Below are 19335 nucleotides of genomic sequence, written 5' to 3' on the forward strand. Positions count from 1 at the left end.
TCTTTCAGTAGCAACAAACATTTACCCCTTTGTCATAAATATAATGACAGTCATTTATTTTTCAAATGTGTCCTTGAGGTATTACCCTCTACTCAAGAGTATTAATGTATTGTGTCACCAAAACAAACAGACAGACAAGTGGCAAGGCTGTCTCTGAAATGAATTCTAATTAATTCTCTAAGTGCTAAGGCACAAAATGAAGAAAATAGTTATCAATTTATGGGATTATTTAAGGATTAAATTATGTATATGAAGAGGTTAACACAGTGGCTGGTACATGGTAGGGACTCAATAAATTCCTTGGTTTCAATATCTATAAAGAAAAATGTCAATGTTGATAAAGGCTGCTATTGTCAAGAACTGTAAAAGTCTGAAATAAGTCAGCTGCCATAGTGTCAGGAATGCTAGCAGAAGACACAAGATTCCTGGATCAGAGACAGAAGACTTCATTACTCCCAGCAATAGCAGTAGCCACAGTATCAGCATTTCCTTGTGCCCATTATCTGAGCCTGATTCCCACAGGGCAAAGTGAAGAGGGCCAGCTGACACCTACACATGCAGTGGCCACACTAAAGGAAAGGAACCCTAAATTTAGAGAACCCAAGCCTTTTATGATGGGCAGTAATCCTGCCCGACTGTTGCTTTGGAAAGAGACATTATCTTTATTATATTGGGCAGCAAACCTGTCTGCCACCTACTCCAGAAGGAGATACTTCCTCTATCTTCTGAAAAAAAAAAAATATATATATATATATATATTTTTTTTTTTTTTTTTTTTTTTTTGGTGTGGTCTTTGTCACAAGATAAAGATCAAGATTTTATTCTTGCCTACTGATCTTTTTTTTTCTTATTTTAATTTATTTATTTAAAAAAAATTTTTGGCTGTGTTGGGTCTTTGTTGCCGCGTGCGGGCTTTCTCTAGTTGCCGCGAGCTGGGGCTACTCTTCATTGCGGTGCACGGGCTTCTCATTGCGGTGGCTTCTCTTGTTGCAGAGCACGGCGCTCTAGGTGCGTGGGCTTCAGTAGTTGTGGCACACGAGCTCAGTAGTTGTGGCTCGTGGGCTCTAGAGTGCAGGCTCAGTAGCTGTGGCACACAGGCTTAGTTGCTCCGCAGCACGTGGGATCTTCCTGGACCAGGGCTCAAACCCGTGTTCCCTGCATTGGCAAGAGGATTCTTAACCACTGAGCCACCAGGGAAGCCCCTGAAAAATATTTTTGAAAAGATAATCCAGAACTAAGGCAATCAGTGTCTCTGCTTGCGAGATGTAAAGAAATGGGATATTCCCAAGGAGGATTCTCTCCCAACAGATATATGTGAATAAAATCACCAGTTTTCTAAATGCTGTAACGAATTTCTCTATCTATACGAGCTCGGAGTTAAAACTTGGGTTACATATATGGTAACTACCTCATTTATAAAATGGGATACTTCCAATTAACTCAGTCTTAGACATAGCTCAATACCTCTTCTCAATTATATGCTTTAAGGTCAATTACTAGGCAATATTATTCCTTATATATCTTTGCACATGCATACTCAAAAGAATGGTAAAAAATACACATAAGATTTCCTGGTTCTCTGAGGAAATTTACTCTAGCATAATACTTTATTAAACGCATTTGAGAGACTGTTGTTTTCTTGATTTCCAAACATCCATTCCATCTTCTTTTCGGAATAGCACCTTAATATCCTTTAGGAAAATTATCTTTTTCCCCACTGGACCTAGTTTGATCTAAAGTGTCCTGTCCTCTCCTAGGCAAGGGACAACCATGTGATCCAAACCAGGCCGGTTGGACTTTCCCTTGCTGGAATTTGAACTTCAAGGCAACAGAGTGCCTTGAGGGGACAGTGGTTGCTACCTTGGCCCCTTAAGATTGACGATGTTCTACAACTTCCCTCTTACTCATGTGAGTAACCCAGTATCTCTCCAATCAGTTGTTTAAGTCAGTCAGAGTTAGTTTCTCTAGTTTGAAACAAATGAATCTTAATCACAAATGCGGGAGTTAAAGCTCAGAGTTTAGGTCAAGGGTCTTGTGAAGAATATATGTACACATACAATATACATATATTTTTCTTTATTATATCTCTGAAAATGGAAAGTAGGACTGGCGGTAGCTTTATAATAATATAATCAGATCCAATATAATCAGATGAGTTAAACAATTCAAATGCTATCCTTGCAAGTCTGACAAAATATTACCTTGGATCACTGCACAGTAAACTCAAATATATTTTAAAGTGGAAAACTTCATAATAAAAATAAAATACAATTATTCATTTGAATTTCCTCCAAAACCTGACAAAGCTCCTTAAGAAAATATTTTCATGAAGCAACTTTGGGAAAAGTTCCAGTGAAATAAAACCACCAAAGCCCATGTCTAATTTCCTTATTTCTTTCAATGAAGTGCCTACTTGCATATAACTGATGATCTACATTTTAATACATTGTTAATAAATAAATCATAGGTAATAGAATTCCTTTGTGAAAGAACTATACCAAATGAGTTCTGCTTTAAAAATCAGTGAGATGGTGGTGTTACTTTCCAGCAAAGTTAAACTCTAGCATTATAAACTTCAGATTATTCTGCAGCAAAATGTGAATTCAAATACAGAGCAGCTCCTCAATAAGAAGTTAAGGTAAAATTCCTGATGGCTTAAAAATTTCTTGTAAACCAATACATTTTTTGCACATTTGGCCAATTCTACGTATGTCCTAACTCTCATCTTGATCAGTTATCTATTTTGGATTATTATTTGTCATTGTCATTTTATTGGAAATTTCTTTTATTTGCATAAAACTGTACCTTGTGTGGCATGATGCGTGGGTGATACCAAAGAGAGGCAGTTCCTGTTCTTTCTAATGTCTAAGGAAAAGTATTCTAGCAGCTGTGGGGAGAATGCATTGAAGCCAGGGGAGATTGAATCTCCTTTCAACTTCCAACCTATTCCTCGGTCTTTCAATGTCTGTAGAAGTATTATCTTCCTTCTATAAATCACAGGAGGCAATCAGTCAAAATTTGGCAATTTAAAGTGAGCGAACTATTATAATATTCAAATATTCTAGCAAAACTTTGTAAGTTTTTTTATCAAAATGTATTATTTCATTAATTAGCAAAATGTAGATCCATTTTCCCCAAAAGAATAACTAGCCTTTAATTTATTTTTTCTTTAATTTATTATTACTCCTAGTTCAAGTATGGCAGAAATCTATCTTTCCCATAAAACATTAAAGTTAATCCCAGGACATAGATGAGTCACTAAGAAACTTTACAAACAAAGTTAAAATGAATTTTTTAAATATAAGGAAGTGGTAGGCCAATGTTTCTGACATAAATTTATATTTATATTCATAAATTTATTTTTTTCCAGTTTGTCATATGTTTTTCAAAAGAAATTACCACTAACAGTGTTTAGCAAACTTTTAATTTACCTTTAGACATTAATTCTTGCTTCATTACCAAATTATTTAGCATCTATTGCCTTCACCCTCCACTGATTGCTTTCCAGTAAAATGAAAAAAATCATCAGGTAAAAATAGTTTTTTTCCCAATAGGAATAGTTGAGATAATTTAAGAGAATGTAATGAATGAGTAAGTTTTGTAGAAAATTTTGTAGAAAGAGCACGGGATTTGGAGTCAGGTACAGATTCTGGCCCAGATTGCACAGGTATGAATGTGAGCAAGTGTGCCTGATATTAATAAACCTCAGTTCTCATAACTGAAAAATGACAAGAAAACAATCTCAGATTTTTGTAAAAAGTTAAATGATATCAAATATGTGATGTTTGGCAGTTGGGTGGTTTTCACCATATGTTAGCTCCCTTTGCTTACTGTGACGGTTAAAGAAATTTCTCTTGGGTAACATTTCCCAAAATGTGCTTGATAGGAGGAAAAATAGGAGCTGTGCAGGAAAGGATTTCCTCATAAATGTAAGAAATGCTTTGTCCAACCCAGCTTTTACTGTAGGAGTTCTCAGATCTTTTCATGTGAAATTGCAAGTTACGAAACTCACTCTGTGAACTGTCCCAACTTGTGGAGAATTTAAGTCATGTTGATAAAGATACCATAAATAGAATTAACACAAAAATCAGATGCCATCCAAAGATTATCTCTGCAAGACAAAAGCATAAAAAGTGATTATTCTCTGTTAAGTTTAGATGTATTATGCTTATTAAAAGAGTGGCTCAAACACAGAAAGGGTTATCCTATCACATACCACTCAAAGACATAGGGTTAGCTTCAGTGGCTGGGACAGGCTAGAAGTACAGGAAAGGAAGCACAGCACACCCATAGGGTGGGTGGTATAGACCCAGTGGAGGAAGACACAGCTGCAGATGATGGGAAGAATGGGTGGAATGTTCCAAGTCTATGGTGATAGACAGAGGGGCAGACCAATCAAGATGTAAGCTCCAGGAACACCCAACAAGGAGTGATAACGATGTTCAATTTGAAAGCAACTGAAAATGGATCAAAGCATGCAAATTAAAAGAGCTCATCTTGATCCAGACAGAATGAACTAAAATAAAGATTATACACACACACTCTGAAAAAACTATTTGTATTACAAAAATAATAGTCATAAACTTTAAAAAATTCTCATACAAGTTTCTAAACTAAAAAAATCAGTTGGTCTACAAAGGAACTGTAGAGGGAATACCAACCAATGCTGGACAACTTGACATACAAGGAGATAATGGAGCAACACTTGTCATTTTTTTTGCATTATACTTTCATTTTTCATTTATCTTTTCAGTCATCTTTCAGGGGTATCCTTGTATAAGTAATATGCAAAAATTAAATTATATTACATTTTATATAAATGGCTTTATAATGTCTTAATTTATGGTAAAGTGATTATAAATACCTTATTTCTTAGTAGTATATATTTGCATTTTAAAAAGTACATTAAAGTGCTCCCATATCTAGGGTTAGTTAGAATGTAGCAATGGTACCATGCAAAGAGCCCGCCTCCCTGAGAGTTTATCTTTCTGTTTAAAAATCTGAAAGTTATTAGTTTCATTATATATAGGCCACAGTTCAAAGCCAAGGGCTACATGAGCCAGAAGTGTTTACTTTTTTTTTTTTTTTTTTTTTTTTTTTCCCACAATGTATTTATTTATTTATTTATTTATGGCTGTGTTGGGTCTTCATTTCTGTGCATGGGCTTTTCTCTAGTTGTGGCAAGTGGGGGTCACTCTTCATCGCGGTGCGCAGGCCTCTCACTATCGCGGCCTCTGTTGTTGCGGAGCACAGGCTCCAGACGCGCAGGCTCAGTAATTGTGGCTCACGGGCCCAGTCGCTCCATGGCATGCGGGATCTTCCCAGACCAGGGCTCGAACCCGCGTCGTCTGCATTGGCAGGCAGACTCTCAACCACTGCGCCACCAGGGAAGCCCAGAAGTGTTTACTTTTAAAACCTAAGAGCATTTTTCATTTTGGCTATTACACAAAATTCTTTTCATAATTTTTATTCTATCTTGAGTTCTGAGGAATTTCAAGTTAAACTCAGATTCCAGTTTTCACATTTACCTTCTTTAGAAAAACAAATCATATCACTCAAGGAGAAGCTAAATCGCAGGTGTGGATATGGGGTTAGTAATTTGCAGAATAAGGACTTTTTATGTTATAGCCTAGTTTGTGAGCTGAACTTACATATGTCACTTTATGTAGAGCCATTTTGGAGATCCGGCAATATTCCAGCTTCAGGCACACTCTTGATGTTCATGTCTGCAAGACAACTCCAATTCCCAAAAGACAATCACATTGTCGATTAGTTTCAATAGAATATGCCTCCTAGCTCCTAATTAGATTATTTCAAAAACTGGAAGTACAGATACTCCAAAGATACTCCTGAAGCTATTTGTTTAGGTTAAAAAGGAAATTAATGGCAAGAAACGTATATGCCAGATGTTTTCCCTTTATAGATAATATGTAAAAACAATTTATATATGATATATATGTTAAATCTTATATATATATATTTATATATATAATACAGAATTAAATATTCTGATGGACAATAATCCAAGAAAAAATTAACAATAAAAGAAAAACTAAACTTCTGATAAAAATTTTTTTCTTCTGATAACTTTCTGAAAGTTTTTTTACCACCTGAGTGCATTTCAAATTCTTCATAAGGGAAGTCCAAATTGATTGCTAAGGATGTTACATTGAAGCTTGTAAAAGTTAGCAACGGTCATGCCAGTGTGGCATTTACATGTTCTTGGATTGAAGATTGCTAGAATAAGAAGCAGAACTCAGAGTGTGGTAAGCTTTAAAAAATTATTCTCCCATTCTCATCTAAATTGACCTCATCACAATCTTCTGATATTGCTAAGCTTTTGCAAGGGGACGGAGGCAGTTGACAGAAAGAGGAAAGGCTGAGGGTTTATTAGTGTAATGGAGAAAGGATGAAATCAAAGAACATCCATCATCTGACACTCCAGGAGCAAAACCAATCAGCTTCGCTTCACTGGGAACCACAGGAACATAACAGCCAGAAGTTCCTTTATACGTAAGTGTCAATGTCTAAAGCATTGAGGTCATCTTTGGTAAATTAGCAGCCACTACAAAACTACATTACGATTATCAACCAGGCCAGCAGAGAAGACTTTTCTGAGAAAGGCCATCTGTTATGGCTCTTTATGGAATAAGAATCATCAAGTTCTTTTTTGGAGTTTCTGAATCTTCGCACGCAGTTCATGGTCTAAGACATTTCTCAGTGTTCTTGACTAGCATCCTGTTAGCTCGCACAGAAAGGGGCTGCCTCTCTTCTGCTATACTGGCATTCACTGAAATCACTGGGTTTTCTTTTTCCACTCTTCACTAACTTTCTTAAGAAAAAAGCTGCTCTTCTTTCTTCACTTTTTCATCCACTTGGAAATCACTGTCTTTGATTTTTTGAAGATAATTCTTGACTAAGAACCTTCCTCATACTGACCCAGCACCTGCAGTGTTGGACCACGTGGTCCTTACTGACAGGGTCAGGGCTCTAATCCTAAACCTTCCACGTGGTTGAGAGCAGCTCTCTGAGCCAGATGGCTCCCAAAAGTCAGAGAGGATCCTCAGAAAGTACCTGCCAAAATCTTATACCATGTGCAAATGCTCATGTTTATATATCTACAATAACTATATATCTATAATATCTATATAGCTATAATGTATCTTTTAAATGGTTTTGTTTAGAAGTTACATTGTAGCTGAAGAGTTTATTCTAGATGGATTGAGATGTAAAAAGGAAAATATAAAATCTTAAAAGAAAGACATAACTGAAAACATCTTATAGGGATGTGCTCAGAGTAGGGAGCGTGAAGAAATGGCTCGTCTGTTTACAACACACTTGACAGGAATCTGGGCTCATTGTGACAAGGGGCACAAAATACCCAACAAATACCCAACACACGTCCTCCACGTGGCTGCTGGGCAGGACCAGTGGGACAGGGCTCAATATTGGAAGAAAAGCTACAGTATTTAGTGGGGGAGTTTGCCACCTAGAGCCTGTCCAGTCCACACATGGGTGGGCCATGTGTGGTCTTATAGACATAAAGGCTTTGAAGCTCTCTTTTCAAGGAGGAAAAAAAGAAAAATAGATTCTATATGCCATTCTGGAAAAGGTAAAACTGTGGAAACAATAAAAAGATCAGTGGTTGTCAGTAGTTTGGGGGCAGAGGGGAGAGGAATAGAGATTACAGAAGTTTTTATGAGCAGTGAAAATACTTTGACATTATGATTGATATATGTCATCATACTTTTGTCCAGACCCATAGAATGTGCAACACTATTCACTTCATTAAAGTGAAACAAACAAAAAAGAATCTACAGATTTGGTCTGCAGCCATGCAGCCATGAGTATGATGACACCACAAATATCATATGTGGTATTTATTGATACATGTAATATCTGTAAATATTTTTAAAAACAACATAAATAGGTAAACATAAACTGAAAAACATACACATCAAATATGGTGAACAATTGGCTAACATGCTTAAAATATATTTAATAAATTTTTAATATGTAAGCTATTTTGTCACTATCAAAATCGTTCACAAAACCTTAACATGATAGAATGTTAACATAACTTTTAAAAAAATTCTTTTTCTTTTAATTTTTTAAATTTCTTCTAAAATATAACTTTAAGAAATGACACCATTTAAAAAAATGTGCTTAGGTTCACAATTCATTATCTGCAATTCTAAAATCTAATAAGCTCAGAAAAACAAGAGACTATTTGTGATGAACTGTGAGTCAATTAATAGCAAAATATGACCGTAACTCATATGAGGCTGTTTATAGTCTTTATTAATCTCATGTATTATGAACAAACATTTCACTATTAATGTACTTGATTGCAGGGTCCAGCCCCAGACCACACTAGGGATATTACGTAATATACAGTTTATATAAAATTACCTTTTTATACCCAATCATTTCTCAATTCTCAAGCACATTTTAGTTCCAGAGTTTTCAGATAAGAGCTTGAAGACCTATGTATAGCCTCAATTAAAAAAAAAAAAAAAAAAAACCTATCCATTTATATAATTATTTTTAATTCTATCTAGGTGGATAAAAGGAAGATTGGAAAGAAGGAAGTGACGGAGGAAGGGGAGAGGGAGGGAGGAAAGAGGAAGAAGGGCAGGTATGAAGAAAGGGAGGAATTTTTCTAAAATACTAGTAGTTATCTATGAGCAGTGGGATTATGGGTGATTTTTATTTTCTTTCTTTTTAATATTCTGAATTTCCTAAAATAAGCAAGCTTTTAGAATCAAGAAAAACAAAAAATATTATAAAAACATTCTTTGAAGTCATTTTATGCTATTAGAAGCTCTTCATGGAAAACACGAAGATAAATTTTTAACCAACGTAGTGTTTGAATTAATCGCAAATTTTAAATTAGTGGGAAATATATTAATAGACTTTCAGTGTAGAGACATACATAGAGTTAATATTTAATTTTAATGTAGCTTGTATTTATGTACTCATGTAAATATATATTATATTATATATACACATACAACTTTATAAGATATACATACATCTTTCACCATGAGGTCTACCCTATCCACCTCATTTAAAAAGGCAACGTCTGCTGTGCAGTAGAAGTTAACGCAACATTGTAAAGCAACTATACTCCAATAAAGATTAATTTTTAAAAAAACATAAAAAAAGAGGCAACGTCTCTTATGCTCTAGATTTTCTCACCCTGCTCTGTATTCCCCCATTGCACTTATTACCTTCTATCATAGTATATCTATTAATCTGTTATGTTTATCATTCATGGTCTCTTTTTTCCTCACTAGAATATTAGCTCAAAAGGGCTTCAATCTTTTGTCTACTTTTGTTCACAAATGTATCCCAAGCACTCAGAACAGTGCCTGGCGTGTATGAGTTACTGAATAAATAGTTGTTAAATTAATGAATCTGTATAGTTTTTAAATACTCAGTAACAAAAAGATCAACAACGTTAAGTAATACATAAAATCTGAGAATTCTTGGAATCATATTAGATCTGAAAGGAGCCTGAGCTTTCTTTAGTACAGCTAAATATGGTTTAGCTAAATATAATTTTAGGACATTAATCACTATTAGATAGGATATCCAAGTACAATTTTCTTTTATGCTAAAAAATGTTTATAACCAGTTTTTTTTAGTAGAAAGTCTTGAGGTTTGCCTTTCTTTAATGTTTTTCAAGTTTCCACAGAGAAGGTTAAGAATTCTTCTTCAAATAATACTGTTACGTGATTCTGGCTTAGAGATCTACTAAAATAACATCGCTTTGACCTTTTCAATCTTGTTTGAGGAAAAAAATCCTATAATCTACCTTGTAACCATAATGTAGAACATGATAAGAATATGTACTGTAAATGAAATTATCAACATAAACTTCCATTATATTATCTACATAATCTACATTGTTTGACAGGACCCTTACATTGAATTCATAGAACCCAAAGAGCTCACAATTCTTCCTGAGAACAAACACCTTCCTTTTCATCTCCTGTGCCCCTTCTCCCACAGGATGCCACAACCCAAGATCAGGCACACAGCAATGCTAGAAACAGCCTCTATGAATTTGTGTGTGTGTGTGTTAAGCACAAAGAACCCATGGAGTTGTGCTGGGGAAAGAGGCAGCTGGACCAAAACCCTTTTGCTGTCCCAGTATTTTGCAAGACAAGTCATTATCCTTCTTGTACTTTGTATACATACTAGCTGAGAAAAGTAGCCTTAAGATGTTAGTCTGCCTTTGCCTTTGGTGATTAGGAGTCAGAGATAAAATTCCCAGATAGCAGAAGGGATAGATGGAAACACTGACCTAATGTGTTTTCCTTTCTTTAAGTCCTCTAAGCATATCTTTCACTTATACATTCTATTTTTTTTAATTAATTTATTTTTTGGCTGCGTTGGGTCTTCGTTGCTGTTGCACGGGCTTTCCCTAGTTGCCACTGCTACTCTTCCTTGCAGTGTGTGGGCTTCTCACTGCGGTGGCTTCTCTTGTTGTGGAGCTCGGGCTCTAGGTGCAGGGGCTTCAGTAGTTGCAGCACGCGGGCTCAGTAGTTGTGGCTCATGGGCTCTAGAGCACAGGCTCAGTAGTTGTGGCACACGGGCTTAGTTGTTCCATGGCATATGGGATATTCCCAGACCAGGGCTCGAACCCATGTCTCCTGCATTGGCAGGCAGATTCTTAACCACTGAGCCACCAGGAAAGTCCCTATACATTCTCTTTTATATCAAGGTACCTTCCATGCTAAAAGTTTCTCCCCATCGATCCTTGGGGATGTTAATTTCTGTTGCTTTATGATGTACCGTGTAGGAGACACTTGGTTTTTTGCCAAGAGCCCTTTTTCCTTCTGTAGAACCCATATTTGATGCAGGTATTAGGGCTCAGGAAAGATTAGTCCTGCCCCAGTCACAGCCCCAAGAATCCTGATTGCCTTCAACCGATCATAACACAGTAGTTCAATTTCCCTTTCCATTTTGAGATTGAGCTGGAAAGAGATACCTGATCCAAATCTAATAAGGCATGAATGGAAATCTGTTGGAATAACTCCTGGAGAAAGATTCTAAGCTCTTAAGAAAGACATGTGAGAGAGGGCTCTTGAGTTTGTTTTTCCTCTGGACATTGATGTGTGAGGATGTAAAGTTTGCAGATAGAATCATTTTGCGAGCATGAAAGGGCTTATCCCAGATGGCAAGGCTGATAGAAGAAAAAGAATAATTCTGGGTATTTAACGGCTTTCTTAAGTTGCTGAATTAACAAACCCTGGAGGCTCCCTACATCTGAAACACTTGTTATGTGCAACAATAATGTTTCCACGTTGACCACGTCGCTTTGACTAAAAGCCAAATGCGTGCCTCTTCAGCAACATGGTAACAGCTAATTTGCACCCATTTGAGCCTGGCTTGGCTATTTGCTGTAGTAATGATCCTTACATATTTTCAGTTCTTATTTTTGCCAACCTCAGTCTATGATTTCATTTTGAAGAATCATTTGGAAATTTTGAAGTTATCTGTCTACTGTTAGGCCACATCTAAGTCCTTTTGCTTTCTGATGAAGCAAAGTAGAACACAAAGACATGTATGGCCCCAAAAATCTGGATAACTAACTAGCCGCAAATCAAACAATAAACAGACTCATTGGCAGTCTTATTTTAAAGCTATTCTTTGAACTTAAAAATTTGGCCTAAATTTGAGTATCTTTCATTATATGGAATAGATGTGTTTCAGAATGTTAACTGTGCTATAAAGCTAATGCTGGTGATTTAATTGCTGTCTTACATGACAAAATTAAAGGCATATTCATAACCAAAAATTCCTCTAAGCAAAATTGGATTTTAAAACTTCCAGCAAAAAGAGAAGACATGCTTGCTGTTGGAATTGCTAGACGTCACTCACAGTCCTTTGAGAACTTGCAGAATTTCTCCCATGGGAGATTTTTATTGTAGCATTGCTACCAATTTTCAGTGATTCCGAGGTTATAGAACTTCTCACGTTCCCCAAATTCTTCTGACCACGTGTTTGTGATTACCCAAATTGAACACTTTTTTCTATTTTGATTGAGTATCTACCATACAAATGGGGACCTGTGATAAATTCAGATGGAAAGAATGAAGAATAAGAGTCTGTAAGTCTGTCTTCCCTGAACTTTTCTCTGAGCCTAGACACAAGCTGGAACATGACTTTTCTCATCTTTCAAACAAAGGGAATGAGCTAGATCCAATATTTCTAAAAGTTTTCCACTGAAGAACCTCTAATAGAAAGACGAAAATGAATGTGTTTGAAACAGAGACACTTTTGGAAGATTTCCATCATAGATAAAAAAAAAAATTCAGGCTAATGGTGCCATCTAAGTCACAATAAACATTTATTTTCGTATATAAATGTCGAATAAAATTGAGATGTCAGAAAGATGTGCCATGCATATTCTGTAACTACTTATACTCCAGACATAGTGTATTCTTCCAGGAAGATGCATTCCGTAATTTTAAAAACCTGACAAAACAGGGGCTTCCCTGGTGGCACAGTGGTTAAGAATCCGCCTGCCAATGCAGGGGACATGGGTTCAAGTCCTAGCTGAGGAAGATCGCACATGCCACAGAGTAAGTAAGGCTGTCTGCCGCAACTACTGAGCCTGTGCTCTAGAGCTTGCGTGCCACAACAACTGAGCCCGCATGCCACAACTACTGAAGCCTGCGTGCCTAGAGCCCATGCTCCGCCACAAGAGAAGCCACTGCAATGAGAAAGCTGCACACCACAATGAAGAGTAGCCCCCCTCGCTGCAACCAGAGAAAGCCCGCACACAGCAACAAAGACCCAACGCAGCCAAAAATTTTAAAAAATTAAAAATAAATAAATTTTAAAATAAATAAATACAAATTAAAACCTGATAAAGCAGTTTCTTCCTACATTAAAGTCTTTAGAATTTGTTTCTAATGATGCTGGACTGCAATATCGTACATTGTCTGTAGGTGCCACTATTTCACATAATTTACTAGAAGGTGAAAATTCCTTAGTTCACTGTCCATCAACTAATTAGTATATTTTAAAATGAGTGTCAATTAATGTAGAAGATGCAGAAAGTATCTTTATTTACTTTCTTCTGATTGTCAGTCTCTTTTTGCTGGAAGTTTTAAAATTCAATTCTGCTTAGAGGAATTTTTGGTTATGAATATGCCTTAAATTTTATCATGTAAGGAGGAATTTTTCCTCCAGGAATCTAGAAAACGTTAAATTCTGTAGATGAATGCTATGCGAAATCAGTGGGGGAGAATTGCTGCATCCTTTAGAAAGGCGTCCATTATTTTCCTGGAGTTTGCGATACCAAACGCACTTTTATGATAGATTATGTTCCTATTCTGCCTTGCAAAATCTTAAAATAAAAAGATAATATTGTTTCCAAATATATTAAAATAATTTTCCTTCTTCTTAGAGAAAAAAACCAATATAATAACACCTTGTTGTGGAAACTCATGGGATTTGGAGTCAGACAGACCTAAGTTTGAGCCCATCTCTCCCACTTACTACTTGGGCAATCTTAAGCAAGTAGTAAGTGGGCTATTTTTTTCTTTTTTTTTTTTTGCCAGAGTCCCTATATCTTAATTACAAGGTTTACACATCTGACAGAGTTTTTGGAAGACTAATAATGTACATAAATCCCCTGGCACATAGTAGGCATTCAAAAAGCAGCAGTTATTAGCAGTTGTCATGTTTCAGCAAAGCCTCAGTAACTACATTACCACCATGGCATTAAACATGGTAGTGTTGAACATTATTATTAATATTAGTAATATTAAAGTTAATTTTAATTTGCTCTAATGCATATGAATCTAAGAGGTAAATATATTTCCTTATCAAATCAAATTCCACTTAACTTTGAATCTGATCTTGAATCCGATATTTTCCTTGAATTCATTTACGGTGAGCACACTGTCTGAAGGCCAAGCAGTAGGGAATAAACTGTAGGGACCAGGTCATCCTCCTTGCTGGGAAAGCCCAAATACTCACAAGCGCTGAGGACATAAGGGTGCTGAGCGTGTCAGAAGTGCTTCAAAGAGGGGGTTAGCGCCCGCAGGTCCGCACCTCCACCCGCTAGGGGGCGCTCGGCCGGACGCCGACCCCCCCCCCCCCCCCCCCCCCCCGGCGGGGGGGGAAAAAAAGCCTCTCGGGCTGGTGAGCCCCCCCCGGAACGGTGGGGCTGGAGGAGGCGGAGCCCAGCCCGACAAGACGGCGCCGTCCGCCTTGTTGCACCCTTTGTGCAAGCTGCTGGCCCCGGCCAGGCTCCCGAGCGGCTTTTCAGCGTGGTCAAAGTTCTACGTTCGGGAATCGCCACTTGGCAGACCTGACTGGCTGAAGGTTGGGCACCTCCATTTGCTTGTGGATCTATCTCATCCAACAGCATAATGAAGATGTTTTAGAGTATAAAAGAAGAAATGGGTTGGAGTAAACTTTTGAAATACTGATACAATATATAGTGTTTATAGCAGTTCCTCTGGATTCACCAATCTGTTGAGCTGTAAACGTGAGAGAAGGAGTTACATGAGAATATATGTCAAGTCAGCATTTTGTGTTTCACATAATTAAATTAAAAAATACTTCTGTATTAAAAAAAAGACGAAGTGCTTAAAAGAACATGAGCTGCTTGACCGAAGTGCGTTAGAGTGAGTCTTTGCTGATCAGCCCATCTGGGATTTACGGTTACCTGGCTCTACCCCATGGGCAGAGTGCAAAATGGCAACCATCAAAATACTTACACCATGGGAAGAGGTCTAATTGAGGAGCCTTTGTGTGTACAGTTTAAAACAACACTCTATATTGGTCTTGGTGTCTTGCATTTATAGAGGCACATTCAAGACACTCACACCACACAAGCAAAGCATGTAACTAGAAGGGGAACAACTGTTTTTTCCCAGTATAACAGAGCCATAACTAAAGGTGCTGCAAAGGCTCTGTCACATTGATCTCAGCTAGTCTTTATTTCACCATCTGGCTCCTTTTCCAGGGCGCCCTCAAAAAGGATATCCCTAACTAACCCAACAGGGCCTTCTCTCCCACACATCAGTCCGCATAGAAACAACAAAAGATGTCAATTGTTCTGATTTTCTGTGTAAGGCCCCATACCAGGCTTGTTAGCAGAAGCCTCCTCCTTCACCCAGCCTGGCTGGCCTCCCCTTCACAGTCAGGAGTCTTCATTTAAGTCCCTTTTAATGAGAGGAGCTAAGAGCGAACTCAATAGTCCCAACCTTCCTCTTAAAGGAACTGGGCTCCACCCTCCCATCACAGCTACTTCCAACAGTATTCCTAATAAGACTTGGCAATGTTTTCCTGTGATACTTATTCAGTGCCTCTGCACAATTTTATTTTCGGAACCAACAGTGTTGTGGGTTCACCAATCTGAGCTTATTCCACAGTAGTTCCAAACCACGTATCAGTTTTTTGGGTGAAACCTGTTCATTGAAGAGATGAGTCCAGTGATCAAAGAAAGAAGGACAGTGTACAAAAGCTCCTTCTGCTTCCAATTATTTCAGTGATGTATTTGGGGCCAGATAAGCCATTCAATCTACGCGCGTTTAAATAACGCATGCGTGAGTTGCAGCTGAATCTCAGTGGTGGCTCTCTTGATTTAAGATGCTTATGGGCTCCCAGACCTGCCTGTGGACATCACCAGGAAGTCTATTCCATGGTATTCTCTTTGTGGTTGTTTCCAGCTGATGGTATTCTTCAAATACAGAGTGGCACGTTCAAAGATATATGTAGCATAAATTTTGCTCTGGCAGATGACTGGAGCAAATATATGCCCTCACATTTACCTTTAGGGAATCTTTTAATCATTTAATAGAAAATTCACGACAAACTTGTCTACAGTTTCCACATCCTCCATTTACTTGGTATGACCCAATCAGCCTTGCCTATTATAATCAACTCTCACCCACTGAGGTCAAATTTATGAAACACTGCTATATTGCACCTGTCACTTTGGGTATGAGATCCTTGGTAAGCAGACTGGGGAAAACTGGCAATCTCTCTTTGTGGCAGAGTGAGAGGTGCCCATATTTCCTGGGGTGTTGTCTTAACTCAGTAGCTGTGTCACACTGCTTTATGAACTGTCCAAACAGCTGTGACTTTGGGCATTTAGACACTGATTTCTTCATTGTAAGAAATGACATTATTAATGTTTACAAATGGTGGTTCTCAAAGTGTGGTCCCCAGACCAGCTGCATCAGCAACAGCTGGGAACTTGTTAGAAATGCAAATTCTCAGGTTATACACAAGAAGTTGAATCAGACGCTCCAGAGGGTGTTTTAACAATCTCTCCCAGGGCCTTGATGCCTGCTGAGCCTTCACGTGTGAGATACTTTGCAGACAGCAGATTTTTACCTGCACATTAATTGGGTAACACAGAGAACAGTCTCTCTTGTGCTGAGGAAAGTCTGAACACTGCACTCTATAGCAGACCTTAAATAATCTTTTTTGAAGCCTTTTGCCTTTGCTACAGAAAGGTTGAAATTTCAATATTTTCTTGTTCTCACCCAATCCATTTTATCACATGAATCTTATTCCCTGAAACCGAAAGCCCTGCTGAAAAGAAGGGGGTGAATAATTCTAGGCAGTGGAAACATCCTAGATATGTACAGCAAGCATGGTTCCCACAACATAAGTGGCAGGCTGTGCTTCTTTTAAATATTTACAAAATGAGAATCTCCATCTATAGGCTATTCCCTTTCTTCCTTACTAAGCAGAATCTCTTATTTAGGACGTTATTTTGTCCAAGGACTCTACCCTTCTCCTAATAGGCTTTCTCAAGCAACATTTGCTTAATTCTCTCAGGTCAACTCCAAATACAGCCACTCTGATAGTCTTCTCTGTTGTGGTTTCTTGACATGCCAGTAATTTCCTTTCATCTTTTCCCATTAGTCACCAAGTTCATATCTTGAGCCCTCGTGTTCTCCAGTAATCTTCACCAGGCTTTTCAGAGCTGTGTGGTCTTCTCCATTCATTCACCATCTTCTACCCAAGCCATTATTTTATTAGTTTCCTTCAGTTGGTCCTTAGAGTCCCTTATCTTTGCCTTTTTCTGGGATCTATTTAATATCTGATAGCGTCACCTGGTCTGGATGTAGGTAAGCTGAGGGGCTGTCCACAGTGACAGGATGGGTCCAAGACAGGATGAGGATCAGACAGTCTCCTTGTGGGTGAAACATTTTAACATAGAATCTATCTGTGTGTGGAAAAGGATGGAAGTTGTTGAGGGAAACAGACCACAGTTGGAAGTCAGGTTGACCAGCACGGAGCCAGAGCTTCATCATCACTTGTTTTGTTCTGGGCACGCTAAGCCACCTGCAGTTCCATCTCACTTGCCCTGCTTTGCATGCTGCTTCCAGCCTTTGGTTTACCCCATGCCTTTGTGCAAGTTCCAAAAAAGTGGTCCCTCTGAGGAGACACCCACATGGCAGACATTTAACAAAGGGGCCCTTTTGGGTGGACAAAATAAAGACCAGCGGCCCTTCCCAAATGCTTACATTGCCCTCAGGGCCTAGCAAGTGCAATAAGGGCTGGATTTCAAGGCCCGTTGCCGCCTCACAGCCCATGCTGGTGCCTTTGTTTCATGCTAAAACTGCACAACCCGACCTGTGGCACTGCTTGCTTTTCCCCCATTTCGTACTGCTCTGTCTAAATCAGTGGTTCTCAAAGTACAGTCCTTAGATCAATATTACCATCACCTAGAAACATGTTAGAAACACAAACTCTCAAACCCTGCTGCAGACCTCCTGCCTCCGCAAACAGCAATCTGTGTTTAAACAAGCCCTCCAGATGATTCTGGTGCACACTAAAATTTGGAAACACTAGAAAACTATCTGACACGTAACAGGTATTTAGTAAATGTTTGTTGGTTGAATGAGGAAATTAATTTCTCCATCAAAATTAAGCTCAAGCATCATTCCCCGGAGCCTCCTCCAGCCTCCATCTCATCAGGCTATGGCCCCTCTTGTGTCTCACCTGAGTCTGTATCGCTGCACTGTGCAATGAGATTTAACGCACTGCGGGAAATAAATTGGACAACTTGGCTCTCTCCGTGACTCAAACCGGCGCTCCTTCAGGAGAAGAGGGTAGAAACTGTGTTTACTGAACTTCACTTTTGTACCCCTCAACACGGTGCTTTGTCTGCAATAGGAACTCAATTCCCATAGAAGGAAGCAACAGAGGATGATGCAAACAAACAAACAGGCAAAGATACAGTAGTCACCAGGCTGGGAATTGGTACTCCCAAGAGGACCCAGGGCTGGAAGTTTTCTTTGTATAAAATTCCAATTGGGCTTCCCTGGTGGCGCAGTGGTTGGGAGTCCGCCTGCCGATGCAGGGGGGACACGGGTTCGTGCCCCGGTCCGGGAAGATCCCACATGATGCGGAGTGGCTGGGCCCGTGAGCCATGGCCACTGAACCTGCGCGTCCAGAGCCTGTGCTCCGCAGCTGGAGAGGCCACAACAGTGAGAGGCCCACGTACCGCAAAAAAAAAAAAAAAAAAAAAAAAAATTCCAATCGATTCACAAACTCGTGCTCAGAAAGATCTTTCCTTATTGTGCCTGAAATATATGCTACTTCCTCTTGTTCAGTTGTTTTGCTTACTTTTAGTTAATAATAAAATTTGTTTATTAAAGTATTTAAGCAACTTGTGTCTAGGGTGGCATTTGTTTCTATTTCTAGGTCTATATGGAAACAGGATCAGGGAATGAACATTGCTGGACCCTTAAGATGCTGATCTAGCAAGAAATCATAAAATATTGTCTTTTTGTGTCTGGCTTATTTTCCTTAGCTTACATCGCTTAATGTTTTCAAGGCTCATCCCTGCTGTAGCATGCGTCAAAACTCCACTCCTTTTAAAGGCTGAATAATATTCCATTGTACGTACACACCACATTTGTTTATCCACGCACATGTTAATGGACACTTGGATTATTTCAACCTTTCGGCTATTGTGAATAATGCTACTGAAAACAATAAAGCTTTTACCGTATAGAGTAATGCAGTAGTTTCAAATTGCTTTCCATGGAGTTTCATTTGCTTTATATATCAACACTCCATTTGAGGGTTAAAAATAATAGTTTTACTGGTAAAGTAGAACAAACTAAAGCTTTGGAGTCAGACGAGGTGCCATTTCTGCCTTCTGTCTTCTCTGTGAACTTGGGTAAGTAATTTAACTCCTCAGGGTCTTAATTTCTTCATCTCTTACATGGATTGATGTAATAATTTCTGTTGTACAGGTTGTAGTGAGGATAAATAAGACAGCATATATAAAGCACCTAGTCTAATATTTGGCAACTAGTACGAAAATAGTAACTGGAA

The 19335-nt window shown here is 38.4% G+C and overlaps 1 pseudogene; it reads left to right on the top strand.

Annotated features, from left to right (window-relative positions):
* Positions 1 to 14440, top strand: part of LOC103080800 (NADH dehydrogenase [ubiquinone] 1 subunit C1, mitochondrial pseudogene) — a 14761-nt pseudogene extending 321 nt beyond the window's left edge.
* Positions 14441 to 19335: the final 4895 nt, after the last annotated feature.

Source organism: Lipotes vexillifer, unplaced genomic scaffold, assembly GCF_000442215.2.
Source record: "Lipotes vexillifer unplaced genomic scaffold, Lipotes_vexillifer_v1.1 scaffold231, whole genome shotgun sequence".
NCBI classification, from domain to species: Eukaryota; Metazoa; Chordata; class Mammalia; order Artiodactyla; family Lipotidae; genus Lipotes; species Lipotes vexillifer.